Source organism: Hyperolius riggenbachi, chromosome 4, assembly GCF_040937935.1.
Source record: "Hyperolius riggenbachi isolate aHypRig1 chromosome 4, aHypRig1.pri, whole genome shotgun sequence".
NCBI lineage: Eukaryota > Metazoa > Chordata > Amphibia > Anura > Hyperoliidae > Hyperolius > Hyperolius riggenbachi.
In genome coordinates, this window is record NC_090649.1 from 197,326,901 (window position 1) to 197,344,999 (window position 18,099).

General features: G+C 42.0%; 1 protein-coding gene across 10 annotated transcripts in view; it reads right to left on the reverse strand.

Moving 5' to 3' along the window:
• Window positions 1–18,099, reverse strand: part of IL1RAP (interleukin 1 receptor accessory protein) — a 337,672-nt gene that overhangs the window by 279,911 nt on the left and 39,662 nt on the right. The window contains exon 2 of one of the 10 annotated variants that reach the window (XM_068281198.1): window positions 10,831–10,958. The exons of 8 other annotated variants lie outside the window; for them this stretch is intronic. The gene's annotated coding sequence lies outside the window, so the exon portion shown is untranslated. Of the gene's footprint in view, window positions 1–10,830; window positions 10,962–18,099 lie in introns of all 10 variants that reach the window. One more of the 10 variants, XM_068281197.1, reaches the window with a different exon arrangement.

Consider the following 18,099-nt stretch of genomic DNA (forward strand, 5'->3'; position numbering starts at 1 on the left):
TCCAAGAATTTTAGGTTAGTGAACTAGTCCAGAAATGCATTGAACTGCAGCACTGCAGTGTAACACTATGGACCATCAATCTACAACTGCTCCTGCCCCAAATCAAAATCAGTTGAAATTATGGATCAGACCAGACAGAAGCTATGTCTATTGGGGCAGGACAGGAGCGGTGGTAGATCGAGCGGACATAGCACTCCAGTGCATCACCGTGGTTTGATAGATTTTCAATAGATTTCATGCTAAAACCAATTGAAATAGATGTGCTGTGTGTGGTAGGATCAATCTTTCTTTGATCAGATTCAGATCAGAGAAGTATTGTTTTGCCACACTGGGTGGCAATCTATATGTGCATGATCAAGTTATAACTTCGTTACTATGTTTTATGTGATCTTTGTGCGGTCATAAACATTGCTGTAGTCACAGCATCTGCCAGTTGTGCAAAATTATGAGGTCATTCTGTGAATATTTTTCTCTAGTGTAAGACCAGTATGTGGTGCCGTATGTGTTGAAAGATAATATGAATGAATTGTTGGTACAAGTTTGTGAAAACACTCCCCTCCCTTCCCTCCTCAGGCAAAACTGGTTTCTGTAAATATATTTAGTTCCCAATTAAACATAACTCTTACAGCAACAGCTCCAGCACAGGACATTGCTGTGGATGCTTCTTAGAAAACTTAACTAGCAGTGTAGCAGTGAATCAGTTTAGCTGCCCACACAGACAATTTTACCTGTCTATATACAGCAGATTCGAACACTGTGTTGCCTGAATGATATCCACCCAAAAACCAATTCAGTCAATCACGCAGGACAGAAAATTTTGCTTGATCAGGGGTGGGTCAGGAGCGGGTTGCTAGTGGCATTTAATTTTGCGACGACCAACGCAGACTTGGCAGTATTCTCACCTGTCCCGCTGGCGCATGTGCTCCCGTGTCTGGAGGTTTATTTCATGCCACAAATCTCCTTCTCCCTATGCCTTCTTTCTTCCTGTCATGCGACACAAGCTTTAGTTCAAACACTAGAGGACCAGCAGCATACAAGCCGAACCTCTGGTGTTTGAACTTTATCTTGTGTCACCCGATAGGGAGAGAGGAGATCTGCTGCTTGAAGTAAGCAACCGGACACTGGAGGACATGCAGCAGCAGGACAGGTGAGAACTCTACTGCTGGCCAGGGGCAGCAAAGATGGGGGGAGACCCGGGCGGCCAGGCAGGCGGTGGTGACAGCTGCACATATTTTCAATTAATTTCATGCTGAAATTGATTGAAATCTGTAAACAGTGTGTCAGCAGCCAATAGACCCTTCAGAGGGGGAATCTATCCGATGTTCGATCTGGTGACCATCTATAGGTGTAGTGCCAAATTTAGAATAAGAAAGCACTGCGCATAAAAAGAGACAAAAACAGCACCTATCAATGCTCGCACGAGAGATTTTGTTTTTTTAATAGAATACAAGGTATATATAGATCTCATCTATCTGACTACAGACCAGTATAAAGAGATCATTTTTAATAACGATAAATAATAAAAAGACTTGTGCAGCTGTTGTGTTTATATATCAGCATTCTGACAAATGTTTTGAGGACTTTTTTTTTTAGTAATCTCTTCACGTTTTTCTCTCCAGTTATATGCATATAGTATGGTATATAGTGCTGAGCAGAAATTTAATAAAGATCTTTTGTGACTTTATGCTTAGCAGCCACACTGCTGGATCTCTGCCACTATGGAGGAAAACAGCAATTGTGTCAGCCAGCTTCCCTCGCTCTACACAGTGGGTGAGAGGCACACGCTGGGTCTTTTCACACCTTCACGGATCACAGCAACACTCAGCGCTCTCCTTTCTGTCACATACAAACAGGTGCAAAGCAGAAAATCAGCAGTGCCTCCTATACGGTATAATAAGCTTTGCCGCACGGCAATCAAAGCCTGGGGTATTCTTCTTAAAAGTAGCCATGGAAATCAGCCAGTACACTGATTCTCTCATGACACTGAAGCCCTTTTATGAGCATGTTAAAGCCACAGTCCATGACTACCAGTAAAAATTGCTGACCTTAACAAAAAAAAAAAACAAAAAAAAAAAAAACAAACAAAAAAAAGAAATATGGACTCCATGTTGACAATAATATGCATTTTTTTCCCAAAAGAATTACCTGCGGTTATTACCTTTTATTTGCCAAAAGCCAGGCTACACCATGTTGGTGTACTGCAGCTGCAAATCATCTTCAAAAAGTTGTGCCTTCTGTACAAAGCTGCAAGCGGAACATCGCTGAGAAGTTGCAGTTCGAATATACAGGGAGTGCAGAATTATTAGGCAAATTAGTATTTTGACCACATCATCCTCTTTATGCATGTTGTCTTACGCCAAGCTGTATAGGCTCAAAAAAGCCTACTACCAATTAAGCATATTAGGTGATGTGCATCTCTGTAATGAGAAGGGGTGTGGTCTAATGACATCAACACTCTATATCAGGTGTGCATAATTATCAGGCAACTTCCTTTCCTTTGGCAAAATGGGTCAAAAGAAGGACTTGACAGGCTCAGAAAAGTCAAAAATAGTGAGATATCTTGCAAAGGGATGCAGCACTCTTAAAAATGTAAAGCTTCTGAAGCGTGATCATCGAACAATCAAGCATTTCATTCAAATCAAGCGTTTCAAGAAAAAGAGCAAATAAGGCCTCTGGAGCAGCTGGACTTACCGGAGAACGAATGAGGCAATGGTGTGTGTGCGTGGGGGGGGGGGTGTCACAAAGCAGTTGTGTATTTATGTCCAGGTACTGCACTTTATTGGTTTATATATTGATTGTTTCAGCACATATTGTTTGCACCCAACCAGCTACTATATAGACCGGATCAGAGGTCATTGTTTGTGAACATATGGTTTGCTTTTTGGTTGCAACAGATGTACTTGACATATTGGGTTGTTGCCAATCATCCATGTTTTTTATGTGCAGATTCAACTGCCATCTTTATATTGGGTATTTGGGAGGATCAGGTTTGGACAGAGACAGACAGATAGATACACTGTTCAAAACTTTGCTCCAGTTTTTCCCATACATGTTTTTGGATTTATTTATTTTTTGAGGCGCCCAAAAGATATTTGTAGGTTTTGCACAATGTTGCATTCTTTTGAGACTTATTTCTCCAAAATGGGTGTCTTTTTGATTGAGATGTTGTTGTAACCTAGTTGGAAAAGGTTCTCCAAACATTTAACAAACACAATTTTGAATACAAGTCAGATGATAGAAGTATCGGAAAGATTCCCGTTCTGCGATGAATGGTAATTGCCTACAGACACTCACTATTGAATATGAAGATGTCAGCTCACAAATTAGTGAGTACGCCAAATGTGTGCTTGTGGATTTGTTAGAATCAAATTAGCCAAATTGGCTGGATACAAAAAGTTGTGAATTTCGCTAATGCAAAGCAAATCGCAACATCTGTTCTCAAACATTTGCTAATTACAAGCAGAGATAAACAGGGATTCATCTTTGGCCAACTAACAGGAATTTACTCAAAATTAATTCAAATGTAAAAAGCCTAGTAACTTCTTGCAAAATTGATTGTGTCGACTGATAAAAGGTAAATGTTCAGACAGTCAGGGATTGTTGCACAGGTGTGATACCAATTACAGAAAATACATAAAACAGATGTCTAATTTAACTTCAGAATTTTCAAATGTTGTCCTGATTTGATAATTAGGTGGATTCAAAGTAGTGTGCCACAAGAATCAATAGAGCGCAGTCAGACTATTAGCAGCCATGCTTTCCCTATTACTCTAGAGATGCTGTATACATAGTTGTGCATGAATTAGTGGACAATACTTTCCTCTCAGTTTACCTAATATTATGCCATACACTGCTGGGAACAGCAGCCTAGACTTTCAACAGGGCAGGCAATTGCAGAAACAGAGACAAGTGTGTTACAGCTCACAGATAATCAGAAGTGATGTACATAATCCCCGGTTAGCATCGTCTAGACACGCAAACTTTCAAGAGTCATATACCCGCTAACTCCCCATTTCCGTCTTTGGCTGCATGTACACGCATCATGATCACGTGTGTATTTTTGCATGATTTTGATAAATTACATACATGTTCATATGCCGATTCTTGCCATCAAACCAATTCTCCTCGATAAGAAATCCCACACAGTTCGAGGAAAAAAAACAACAGAAAGTACTTTTTCTACGTGCAATGCAATATACTAATATATAGATAAATAGATAGATAGTCAACAGCCAATAGTTAGAACTGGTCGCCAGCATGATTACAGCCCAATTTAAACTGATAGGAACAAGGTTTTATACATACTCTCACTTATGCCCATTGAAATCCTACTGACTTATATAAAAGATATAACTTTAGCTATAGGTTCAATTAAAGAAAAAAATCATAAAAAGTGCCAAGATCCTGTAAGTGGAAATAGTCATATTAAGCTTTCCAGTGCAGCAGATGGAACCTCAGTACAGCTAGTCATAAAGAGATCTGAAACTAGTATCCTAAAACCATGAATGCCTGAGCGTGTATTATGGCCCATACTCACTGGCAGCAAATGTTGCCTGTCGCCAGCACACGTGAGCGTGTGGGCGACAGGCCGGCGACAGCTCCTCGCCAGGTCCCTCCGCGTACACACGCGGAAGAGGGACCAGCGGCATGACGGAAGCTGTCGCCGACGTTCCTCCTCCCCCCGCCGGAAGCTCTGTGTACCTCAATGGAGGTTGCTGTTGCTAGTCCGCGTACTTACGCGGACTAGCGACAGCTGCGGCGGAGTTGCGGCGGCGACTATCGCCAGGCGATTGAACTTTTCAATCGCCTGGCGACATCAGCGACGGGCGACAGTTCGGGGTGCGCGCCCGTTGCGGGCGACAGTTCGGGGTGCACGCGGCCCATACTCACGGGCGACCTGTCGCCGCAAAACGCGCGCGCCGCGTGTTGAGGCGACAAAAGTCCCTCGTGAGTATGGGCCATTGGTTGTCATGGCTTTGTCATACACTAAGGCCTTTGTACCTTATTGTAATGTTGTATAACACTGGGGTCTACAAACAGCAAGCATTATCAGGTACAGGAGGACATTTGTTGAGTGAGGATGTTCCAGAAGCTGAAACTAGCCCACTGCAATCCAAGCTGCTACATAAGCATCCACTAATTCTCCATGCACTCTCTGTCCTGCAAAACGTGTTAATATAATGAACAGCAGAAATGTGAACAGCTCAGACAGATTTGCAAAGGCAAACAGATAGGAATTGGGTGCATCTTTAAAGTAATGGTCTGTGGAAATTTTTCATTTCTGCACAGTGCTACGAGTAGTAAAAAGGAAGATTTATGAATCCTCTCTGGGCTATACTGTAATATTAAAGGCATCATGCAATCTGCCTGTTTTGTAATACTTGCTGTGTGAGAGGATTTCTCCATCACTGGTATTATGGATTTATTTGTGTCAATATTAGCGTGTTCTAATAGGCATATGGTCAATCCAAATTGCATATTGACCAGGAACTATCTGCCATTTTCTGTTTACACACAAAGCACTTTGGTCTAATTTAACTTAAAACATACCTGATGGATTCAGTTTTTTGGGGAACTCCAGCAGAATCCGGTATTTCAGTGGGAAAATGTTAAAAAAACATTTCCGCTGCAGAATTCCTCTCATTACTACTTTTTACCCACAAAGATGTGAAGTTTTGTAACCACAGGGTTGCCTACAGTTGAGATCATTCATGGCACATGTTACATAGTTACTTTGGTTGAATAAAGGTATTCGGCCATCATGTCAAACCCGGGGAAAAAAACTGAATCCACACATACCCCAGTTGATCCATTGGAAAACAAAAAAACCTTCACAAGGCTTGGTCCATTTAACCTTACAAGGGGAATTGTCCTAATTAGCATTTTCTCAGTGTCTGCCATTGCAGTTTTATTCAGTTTTCCATTTTTGTTTTATAATTTATTTTAATTACTAAAAAATCATTTTTAAATGGTTTAGAGTTAAAACCAGAATTTCTGACTGCCCCACCACAGTTACACAGGTGAATAAGGTAGGACAATTAATACTTCTGGGGAGGGGGGCGTGGGAAGGCGCAAAAAAGAATGAGGAGAACAGAAGGAATGTCTGGTGTAGAGACTACAATCCCATCAAGCTAGCTGCCAAGGTGGGTCCCACGATTCTATTGAATCAGACATGAGGTTATATTAACTGAGTGATGCGAATGTGTGCCGAAAATTAACTGGTAAACCCTGCTCTAAATTCACACGTAAAACAGACTCTGTCGTTCTAAGCAGATACCATAAACCGAAGCTTTAAACACATCCTGATTTCTAAGCATAACCCAGCATTCGACATACTAGCGAAAATTTAGTCTATTACAGACCTACTGAATAATCAAAAGCCCCTGTAATAGTGATTTTTTTTCTTAGCCAATTTTTAATCAGATAGTGAAGAAACTGAGAAGCCAACATGAGGCATTTTCTTCTGGACAATATTGACATCCTTTCACAATTGCACACATTACTGATTTGCTACACAAATGGTGGCACTTTAAATTGACCTGAGTAAGTGGCCTCAAACCCACAAAACGCATTGCCTGTGTTAATAGAAACCTACCCTACTCCAAATGTCTAGTGCCATTTACCTTGAAAACAGTAACCAAGTAGCTTGGGGTGACCCAACACATTACCTAGGTGGTTGCTTTTCAATTAAACAGAATCGCATCAAGCCATTTTGGGGATGTATAAGGCAACACCATTTAGACTTGTCTATGTAACAAACAGACAAACAGCAAATACCCACTTAGAGGCAGATGGTATACATCTTGAATAAATGAAATTGAGTTTGCCATTTTCTTTCATCAGAAAAATAGCCTGAACACAGGAGGCTTTCAATGTGAGGCTCAAAAGATGCTCAGCGACTTCCTAGGGTGGGGTTATGATCCTCATTTGCTGTCAGCCACTTTGCCGAGGGTAGGAGACAGGGATGAAAGGATCTGCTTCAATTCAATTCAAGGTGACCCTGTAGTGAGAGATATGAAGGCCAAAATGTTCTTTTGCACAAATGTTGATTTTCTGTTGTTGTGCTAATATTGGGTTTCTAATAATTTATGCCACAATTCCTGAACGCATATGCAGATCAGGTGCTCTGACAAAAATATGAATACAATGGCGTGACCACATGCTTGTTTGTTTGTAGCGGAAGATTCAGACACTACTACTATGGTTGGTAATATTAATCAAAAAAAAAATTTCATATACAAAGAAAAGCTTTTTTGGATTTTTTTTTTATGTGAACAATATTGACCACAAAGTTTTAAATGAAGATTATGATTATGAAGAGTATTTTGTACTAAGTTTGTTTCTTCAAATGTTTCCTCTTTGTATTGTTTCTTCATTTTATTCTTTTCATTTTTTAATTTTACTTTTTATGTAAAAAAAAATAAAAAGTTCTTAGTTTATGATTGAAATTGCTTTAATCTTTTATCAAACAATTTGCAATTCACTTGTCTTGTGTTATTTGAACACTAGATGCTTCTATATATTTATTCCTTATGTTCGATCATCATTTACAATAAAAAAAAAAAGGTTGCTAGTTTCTTAATTTCAGGAGGGATGTAGTATATTTTGGTGTGCTGTTGAGGCTCGCAGATAGCAGAAACACAGACAAATTACTTTGTCCCAGCAGATGTCATAGATGTATTGCACGCCACAGGGCTGGCGCAAGAGACTTGATACCATATATAGATGAGGCAACATGGTATATATATTGGGGTACCTTCAGAAAGGAGTATTTTCACTCCAAAACATCTGGCCATCTCAATTTTCTCTGACTTAAGCATGCCACACTGTGGACACTCAAAGACATATGCCTCCTGGCCATCTCTAAAAATGCAGGATAATAGCCTGCAAACCTGCTGGTGACTATGAGATATATTTAAATACCTGGATAGTTTATACAGGTATTGCTGTGACAAAATAAAACAAAATACATACACGCATTTCCAAGCAAAGTTGATCATATTGAGATGGTTTATTTTTTTTGCCAATAACATCTCTTTTGTTGCATATTAAGGCTGGTACACACTTTCAATTATGATTGGCCAAGCACTGACCAATTTTCTACCTCCATGTGGTATGAGGGTAAACAGATATTGAATACTAGGAGTTGATTGTGTAGGTAAGCTTTTAAACTATATGGAGGTGGTAAAATTGGTCAGTGATTGGCCAGTCATAATTGACAGTGTGTACCAGGCTTTACAGCTTTAAAGGGACTCCAAGCAGTGCCTGTGGGTATGCCTTTAAGCATACCCATAACTAATTAATTATATCCTCACACCTACCGACATGATGTTTGTAATTATATCTCCCTGGGTTCCTTGTATTTTATTGCATTGTGCTGAATAGAGCTGCCGACACTGGGGAAAGTGTCGTCCTGTGTAATACAATGCTGAATAAGGAATCCAAGATGGCGGCCGCGATTTCGATCGCAAAAATAGCGAAAACTAAAAGGGATAGGGTGGCAGTTTATATTTTACTGTAAAGAGGAGAAAGAGAGCTTCAAAATGGTGTGCATCTTTCCATAGTTACGGCACTGCTCGGAGTCCCTTTAAGAAGCAAATCATTGTGTATAATCTTCTGATCAACTGCAAGGGTATGCATTGACTATACCTACTCTTAGCGGTTTTAAACATTGTATGGTTTCAATTTTGTGAAACATAAGGGATGTGTAATAGAACGCGGAAAAGCCGCCGCGTGTACTAACAGCAAGGCGGCTGATTCCGCGTCCAGCGCGGCAGTTTGCACGCAGCAGCATGCGTCTGGTGTGGCTGGGTCTGTTAGTTCACACAGATTGAGGAATACGCGCGCGCTGAGAGGCAGAACCTTTATGACAACCAAGTAGGGATCAGCTGACCAGGTTGGTCAGTTGACCTGAGAGCAAGTGACTATTGGTTGAACCTTGATGGGTGGCGCCGGAGAGCGCCGCTCTATATATAGTCACTGCTAGTCAGTCTCAGGTTGTCTGCCGCTGCGAACACTTACGTGAAAGCACTCAGACCTTAGTCAGATCCCACAGTGTGTTAGAACCAGGAGGACCTGGGAATTCACACTGAGCCAGATTACTTCTGTGTATCATTGTGTTATACTTCAGACTAGTTCCAGGGTGTCGAGACCACGGACCTCACACCCAAGACTAGTGATACTGTGTTCCATCATATTATACCCCAGACTAGTTCCATGGTGTTGAGACCACGGACCTCACACCCAAGACTAGGCATTGTTTTGATATCTGTTATGACCTATTGCATTCCTGACTATCCCTCTGCTTTCTGATTCGGTACCTACGCATATCTGATTATCTGTTGCCAACCCTGCCTGCCTTTGGATACCGAATCAGCCTTCTGTCTCTGTAGCTTGTCTGTCCATGTGTTGCCGACCTGGCTTGCCCGACCTTGAGAGCTATCTCTCTCCATTAAGAGATAGTCTCCAGACCTGCTAGTGACCTCCACCTTTCAGGTGTCACTCACTCACAGGTCCTTCCTACTTTCAGCCTGGGGCTCCACCCCTTTGGAGGTCTCAGGTTGCTGGAAAGTTTTCGCACTTCCCAGAGGGCGGTATCGATCATACTGCCAAAGACCACCTGCTCCTCGGGTGGTCCAACTCAAAGTCATTACTGTTGCACTAAACACTCACATTATATAGGTGTCCAGAGGTTAGTTATACTTGGATTATCGGTGATTCTGCAGATCATCAATAATCAGGTATATATCTGTATTCTTGGTGATACTGCAGATCACCAATAATCAGATTCTCTCTGTGTGCTGACACCGATCGTTACAGGATGGTAGTGAGTGACGTGAAAATAATTCAGAGTTTATGCTCCATTATGCAAATCTTGTATTTCAGTCTTTGCAGCTTGAAAACGGACCAATCAGTCAAATTCTCAACGCGATTCAATTGGTTCATTTTCAAGCTACATAAATTGGCATGCTCCTGCAACAAGTCAGAATAATTTAGGCTATAAGCCTAACGCTTTAAAGCGGTAAAAAACCCTGACATAATCAATAAAAACATGTTTTCCTACTTTTTATATGCCATACGGTTATCATATTTGCTTTTGTGCATAAGTATTATTATTCATTTAGATAATACAAGTTCCCAAAGGTACAGTTTTTTTTTTTTCCTTTGAGAGCTGCCTTTGCATTTTATTCATAACTGGATTTATTCCTCTTGTATTGAAGGCAGAAATGCTTTGAATGTCTGTCTGTGTCCAGGAGCTTCTGCACAGTCAGAATGTGTCACATTCCTCACTTGATACAATTAAAGAGAACCTGTACTGAGTAAAATTATTTAAAATAAACACATGAGGTAACTTCAAATGAACATTACATAGTTACCTTGCCATCAGTTCCTCTCAGAAGCTCACCATTTTCTTCTGACAATAATCCCTTCCAGTTCTGACAATATTTTGTCAGATCTGAAATATATCAGTTGCTGTCAGTAAAATATCAGTCGCTGTCAGTTATAGCTGAGAGGAAAACTGATGTACCAGTTAATGTCCATGTTTCCCTATGGCTCAAGTGGGCGATGTTACAGTTTAACTGTGTGCTGACCAGAAAGCTGTTATGAGTAACGGCCATTTTCAAAATGGAGGACGGAAAATTCCCTTAATCACAGTGAACAAACAGGACACGGGACAGGAGAAAGACACTGAGGAGTAGACTACATGGAAAGTAAGTATGACTTGTGTATGCTTATTTTGACTTTTAATTTTCAGTTCAGGTTTTCTTTAAGTAAACACAACATAACATAATCTCCACTTCGGATGCATCCAGCTTTCTCTGCACTAACCTTTTAAGCCCTGTGTTTAATTAATCGAATGCTGTGGTAGTGGTAGTAAAAAACATGCTGTAAATAATGTTTTAGAACAAAGAAGAATTCCTGGGTTTCATTCCGCTTTAAGAAGGAATTGGGGCCATCTACTAGCAGAAGAAAAAAAAGAAAAAAAATATATATGAAAAAAAAATATATACAAAAATAAATAAAAACAAATTTAAAAAAAAATAAATCAGTAAATGAGAACAAAACCATAAATATATAATTTCACAAAAGTAATAATAAGTAAAACACATTTTAGTTTCCATGATCAAAAGGATCTTTTCTTGAAAGTATTGGGAGATTCCAAAAAAACTAAAGTATTACAACGCAACAGATTTCCTTTCATGCTCCAGTTAAGAAATAAAATCAGTAAGATGTGCAAGTAAGCCACGGTTTAATGGTTTCTTGGAAATCATTTACAAATAAAAAATTAATTACAAAAGTAAATGGACAGACTCAGCTAGTTGTCCTCTAGCTGCCTCCTGTAGATTGTGTAGTGCAATAGCTGCTGAGATACAGCATGCTTGTGGAATCCTATAGAACCCAGCAGTGTGTGGATTATACAGTAACAGCAGTTCTGCAGAGCTTTACAGGGAGATGTGAAGCTTCCTAGAGCGCATACATCCTCACCTCCCTCAGCAAGCCCGAATTCATTTTGCTGGGTCTGCTGTCTTCAGCTATTAACAATCTCCTCTTTATGGTCAAAATCCAATTTAAATGCAAACTTTAAGAGAAATATTGTGAAAGTAACACACTGCAGCTTCAATTTAATTACTGCTTGCGGGGAGAGTTTAAATGTCTGCATGAACTATTTTCATACCTGAAAATGACTAGCTGAGCTTCAGCAATTAGTCATTTCTTATCAATTAGCCAGCGCTTTCTTCTGTGTCTGTCGGAAGAGCAAGTCGAGGATCTCACGTGTGTGTGTGTTTCTGTCTGTGTGTGTCTGTGTGTCAGATGCTGGTCTAGAGTTCCATACTTACATTCTGCTGGAAATCTCAGGTTTTGAAAAGGTATTATTAAAAAGATAAAATTATTTTCTTTGCATTTTAATTATTGCAACATTAAACTGTGTGTGGACCAGATAAACATTTGCCACTATTCGCTAGATGTGCTGCTTTGGAAGATTCAGCCATTTTCATAAACTCCTAAATGGGAACCCGAAGTGAGAGAGATAGGGAGGCTACCATATTTATTTCCTTGTAAACAATGTCAGTTGCCTGGCAGCCCTGTTGATCTTCAGACATAAGTAGTGTCTGGGTCAAAACCCTGTAACAAGCGTATGGCTAATCCGGTAAAATCTGAGTCAGCTGAGTAAGAGTACCGGATCTGATGCATGCTTGTTCAGGGTCTATGGCTAAAAAAAGTATTAGAGACACAGGATCAGTGGGACTGCCAGGCAACTAGTATTGTTTAAAGCAAAATCAATATGGCATCCTCCATATCCCCCTTACCCCAGGTTCCCTTTACAGGGAACACAAGTGATATGGAGGCTGCCATATACTGTATATTTTCTTTTAAACAATGCAAATGTCCTGGCTGTCCTGCTGATCCTGTATCTCTAATTCTTTTAGCCATAGACCGTGAACAAGCATGAACAAGTAATTAAAAAAAAAAAAAAAAAAAAAGCAGCAGACCAAACAAAAAGGTAACAATGCAATGAAAAACACTGCTTTGAAACCAAAGAGCAGAGAAAGGACAGGGACCCGTTTTTTTTCCCAGCAGGAGCATCCGAGGATGGCCTGGAGACCCTACTGTGGAAGGTTTTAAAAATCCACACAAAGTATATCCAACAACTGTTGCCGCAACCACGTGGCACGCGCGTGTTGCGGCGACAGGTCGCCCGTGTGTATGCCGCGCGCACTCCGAACCGTCGCTTAAAGCTGTCACCAGGCGATTGACTTGGTCAATCACCTGCTACAGCTGTCGCCGCAACTGTCGCTAGTCCGCCGTGTGTATGCGGACCAGCGACACGACAGCAACACACACACAGTGAGCGGAGCTTCCGGCGGGGGGGGCGAGGAACCTTCGGCGACAGCTTCCGCCGTGTCTCTGCCTTTGGGCAGAGACGTGTGGACAGCTGTCGCACGGGCGGAGCTGTCGCCGGGCTGTCGCGTGCGCGTCCCCTGTGCGCTAGCGACTAGCCACAAAGGTCCCCCGTGAGTATGAGGCTTTATTGTGAAATGACCACTTACTTGAAAATACTATATTGCATCTGGCTTCCAATACGGTTTTATTATTCCAGTCTTTCCTGAGATGCTCACATTGTACAGCCTTAATCAGTTTAATAGGCTGAGCTCTGGGTCTGGTGGCTACATAAAAAAAAATCCTCTTTAATTTCAATCACTCACTCTGCTACAAACCAGCTAAAGTTTGCCTGTTTAGCTTCAACGTCTTGCTTGCTTCTACAGCCATCAGATAAATAAGAAAAGCAATGATATCAGTCGATCCCTCTGGTGTTTTAGCAGCGGCTCTTTCCAACATCACGTAATATAATGTGATTATACTCATTCAATCAAAAATCAGGCACAGGAACAAAACAACATTTTCCCCCTTTGTTTCCTGTGCAGTAGCCGCTCTCAATTACAGATGAACACACCATGCCAAGGGACCAAGGATGACTAAATCTACAAAACAAGATATTTCGATATGGAATAAATATTGTTTTATTGTGTAAAACTGTAGTTCTACTCCTGTTGTCAGCAGCATGTTATACATTATATAGTACATTTACAGACATTACATCTGTAGGAATGCACCAACCAATGTAGCGTGACTGGAGAAGGGGAGGGCATCTCAAACTGTACATATCCTAAAGGCTCACACTGGATTGGCTAAGGGATTGGACGCACACTACTGTTGCCGGCATGCAACAGCTGGTTTTGGTGTGCCAAACAACAAATCTTAACGGCAGGCGCCAGATCCCTTTAACCACTTGCCCACCACGTCATGCCGATGGGCGCGGCCGTAGCCACAGGACCTTCTAACGCCGATCGTAAAGTCCTGGAGCAGTGGTTTGCGGGAGATCACGTGTGCCAGTGTGCGCGCATTCCCGCTTGGGTGACGGAGCTCTGCTCTTTGGGCGCCTTTAGTCTCCCAGCACCAATCGCCGTCTTTTAACTTGGTACACAGCTGCGATCTGGGTGGCACAAAAATTATTCGCTGTCATAGGCTGAAGCCTATGACATCCGATCACGCCGATTGGCTGGCTGTGGGAGGGAGGGGGGGGGGGATTATAAAATAAAAAAAATAATAGTAGGTAAAAATATAAAAATAAAAATTTATAAAAAACAAAACAAAACATCTGGGGAGCGATCAGACCCCACCACTTGTGTGCGGAGTTGTGCGGCCCTGCAGAGAGGCCTTAAAGTGGCCCTTTTTGTGAAAAATGGCCTGGTGTTTAGGGGGGGGGGGGGTTAAGCCCGTGGTCCTTAAGAGGTTAAAACAGTCAGCTAAAGATGAGCATCGCTTATTGGTCTAAATTAGAGTTTTGTTTTGTTTGGGGTGGAAAAGGGTAAGGTTTCTTGTTCCACCAGATTCTTTGACATTTCTTTTGCTTTACCCATGACTTAGAATCCAAAAAACCTCAGTGCAGCACTGGATGGAAGGGTCTGTCAGGAGTCCAGAAGATCATTGACATTTTATACATGCCCACTTATTATAAACAGATAAAAGGTGAAGGTGATTACTTATATAACCATTAAAATCCATTTGTGTCAAGTTGTGTGCATGTTATGCCAAATCACCAGGGTATGTAAACTTTTTATCTGGGTAATTTAGGTAGCGATTATGATTTAAAAAAGAGTAAACACAGTTGTTTGACATTAAATTGTTTCAGCCAACCACTAATCATGAGTGAAATACCGTATATACTCGCATACAAGCCGAATTTTTGACCCCCAAAAAGGGGGTCAAAAGTTGGGGGGTCGGCTTGTATGCGAGTCTTCCCTGGTGGTCTAGTGGTGGGTGGTCGGGTGGTCCGCGCCCCGCTCCCCCCCCCCCCTCCCCGCTCCCCCCGCGGCCGCTGCTGCTATTACCTTGTTAGACAGCGGCCGCTTCCTAATCCGCGTTCCTCCTCTTTCTCAGAGTGTATCACAGCAGCGCGCCCGGCGCTGCTGCTGTGACGATGCAGGGGGCAGGAAAGAGCGGTTCCCTTGGTAACGGGGCTACAGATCGCCGCTATAGGGAGCCGCGCTCTTTCCTGCCCCCTGCATCGTCACAGCAGCAGCGCCGGGCGCGCTGCTGTGATACACTCTGAGAAAGAAGAGGAACGCGGATTAGGAAGCGGCCGCTGTCTAACAAGGTAATAGCAGCAGCGGCGGCCGCGGGGGGAGCGGGGGGGGAGCACTACCCACCTATGCTGGGCACTATACTGGCTAAACTGGGCAATTTACTAGCCATACTTGGGTACTATATTAGCTAAACTGGGCACTATACTGGCTAAACTGGGCACTATACTGGCTAAACTGGGCACTATACTGGCTAAACTGGGCACTTTACTAGCCATACTTGGGTACTATACTAGCTAAACTGGGCACTATACTGGCTAAACTGGACACTATACTGGCTAAACTGGACACTATACTGGCTAAACTGGGCACTATACTGGCTAAACTGGGCACTTTACTAGCCATACTGGGGCACTATACTAGCTAAACTGGGCACTATACTAGCTAAACTGGGCACTTTACTAGCCATACTGGGGCACTATACTAGCTAAACTTGGCACTATACTAGCTAAACTGGGCACTATACTGGCTAAACTGGGCACTATACTAACTAAACTGGGCACTTTACTAGCCATACTGGGACACTATACTAGCTAAACTGGGCACTATACTAGCTAAACTGAGGCACTACCTACCTATACTGGGCACTATACTGGCTATACTGGGCACTTTACTAGCTATACTGGGCACTATACTAGCTATACTGGACACTACCTACCTATACTGGGCACTATACTAGCTATATTGGGACACACTGGGGGGCTGCACCAATCCAGCATTTCCTACCCCCGGCTTATATGGGGGTCAATCATTTTTCCCTGTTTTTTCAGGGAAAAGCTGGGGGGTCGGCTTATATGCGGGTCGGCTTATATGCGAGTATATACGGTAAACGTTTTTGTGCTATTCATAATTATAAAAATGGTCAAGAAATCAAACTCTGCCAGAGTATGTAAACTTATGAGCACAACTATATATATTAATAAATGCAAGCTTTTTCTGTAGGGCAGTGGTAAACATTAACCCTCCTTCCTCAAATAAGCCATTAAAAAGAGGACATTCTGCTTTGCACCATAAGGGCCGGTTCAGATGGATGGCTGCCGGCAATTTCCCCTAACATTTAAGGCCAGGATCCCCCATGTGCCAGGAATGCTGCCTTTATATTGCGATAAAAGGCAGCTCATTCATCTCACTGCATTTATCCTCAATTACACGAGCACCGCGATCGATCAAGTTTTTCAAGAATCGATGTGCAGCTTCTAGCATTGTTTGTGTTTGAAGTTCTGTAGGGTCTCAAAACACGACAGAATGACAGGAGCCGATGCCAAATGTTTTTCAGTCGGCCTTGTGAGCTGGCCCTAAGCCGACCGCTGTTCCTCCCATACTTGTACAGCTAGTGACACGGCTTTTGGCTTGCCTTCCCTGAGAACTCAGGAGGGCATTTCATTTCTACTCCAATCACTTTATAATCTAGGCAGATTCACCAGTCTGAAACCAGCCACAATCGCCAGCAACATTTACCAGCATCAGCATTTATGGAGATGGATGGGGAATGCTCTAGAGAGCAGATTCAACTGAAAACCTCAAGTGTGAATACAGCTTTTACAAGGAATTACTCGAAATAAAAATGATTAACCAGGTCTGTGTGACAAAATTCATGTAATCTGTTTCCAAAAGGAGTGTGTGTTGACCATATCAGCCAAGCTGTGCTGTCATATTGTTATAGAAGACTAGAATGTAAAAGCAATCATCTCATTGACTTTTATGGGCAACAACACTGTTTCATCTGCTAAAATCTCCTGAATTGCTGTCTACTGGCAGGAAAATCTCTTTGTAAACTCTTTAAAGAGTGAATGTGTAGTAGAGCTACAGATGTTAAACTTACTTCAGAAAAAACATGAAATTAATTACAACACTTGAGCCATTTGTAAGGTGGAACTCTGGCAATCACTTTGAATACAGCCCCATATGTTGCTACAATGATATAAAAAATACATTCAACCTTGATTGACATCGGGAGGACAGAAAAACAAAAAAGGAAAAACCTTATCCCACTCCCACCCATACAGGTCCCACAGCTTTTATATAACATCTAAATTACAAACAAAAGCTAATAAGATACATATAAAACAACCTATCTGCATCTGGAACCTGTATTTCTGTGTTTCGTTTAGTACACATTACAAAAAAAATGAAACTGCAGGTTTTACATTACAGTGTTCTCCCCAGACTCTTTTAGCCGGGTGCTCCACCCGGCTGTCATCAGCTAACCTCCTCCTATGCTGTTAAGCAGAGTTGCTCACAGAAGCACTGGCCCTGCATTCTCATCCCGCCCCACCAGACTACTATTTCATGCCACCCGGCTGGAAAAAATTTCTGGGGAGAACACTGCATTATATACATTAAAGGGAAGGTCCAAGCAAAAAAAAAAAAATGAGTTTCACTTACCTGGGGCTTCTACCAGCCCCATGTAGCCATCCTGTGCCCTCGTAGTCACTCACTGCTGCTCCAGTCCCCCGCTGGCAGCTTTCTGACCTCGGAGGTCAGGGCCGCATTGCATACATTTTTACGCATTCCAGCTAGTGCAGGAACAAAAATGTATGCGTTGCACCACTAACGCGTAAAAATGTATATGTTAATGTTCCTGCACTAGCGGGAATGCGTAAAAATGTACACAATGCGGCCCTGACCTCCGAGGTCAGAAAACTGCCAGCGGGGGACTGGAGCAGCAGTGAGTGACTGAAGGCACAGGATGGCTACATGGGGCTGGTAGAAGCCCCAGGTAAGTTAAACTCATTTTTTTTTTTTGCTTGGACCTTCCCTTTAAAATACTCTGTGTAGAGCGATTTTAGTTTTTGTCCAGTGATATTTCAAATATATACACAGTAGGACTCTCCACATACCTCACCATTGTATTCAACAAATGCATTCAACCTACCTAATCTTGATTTTCTGCCTCACCATGGTGCTGGATGAGACCACACAAGTATTATCCGTGGCATTTCTATGAAAGCAT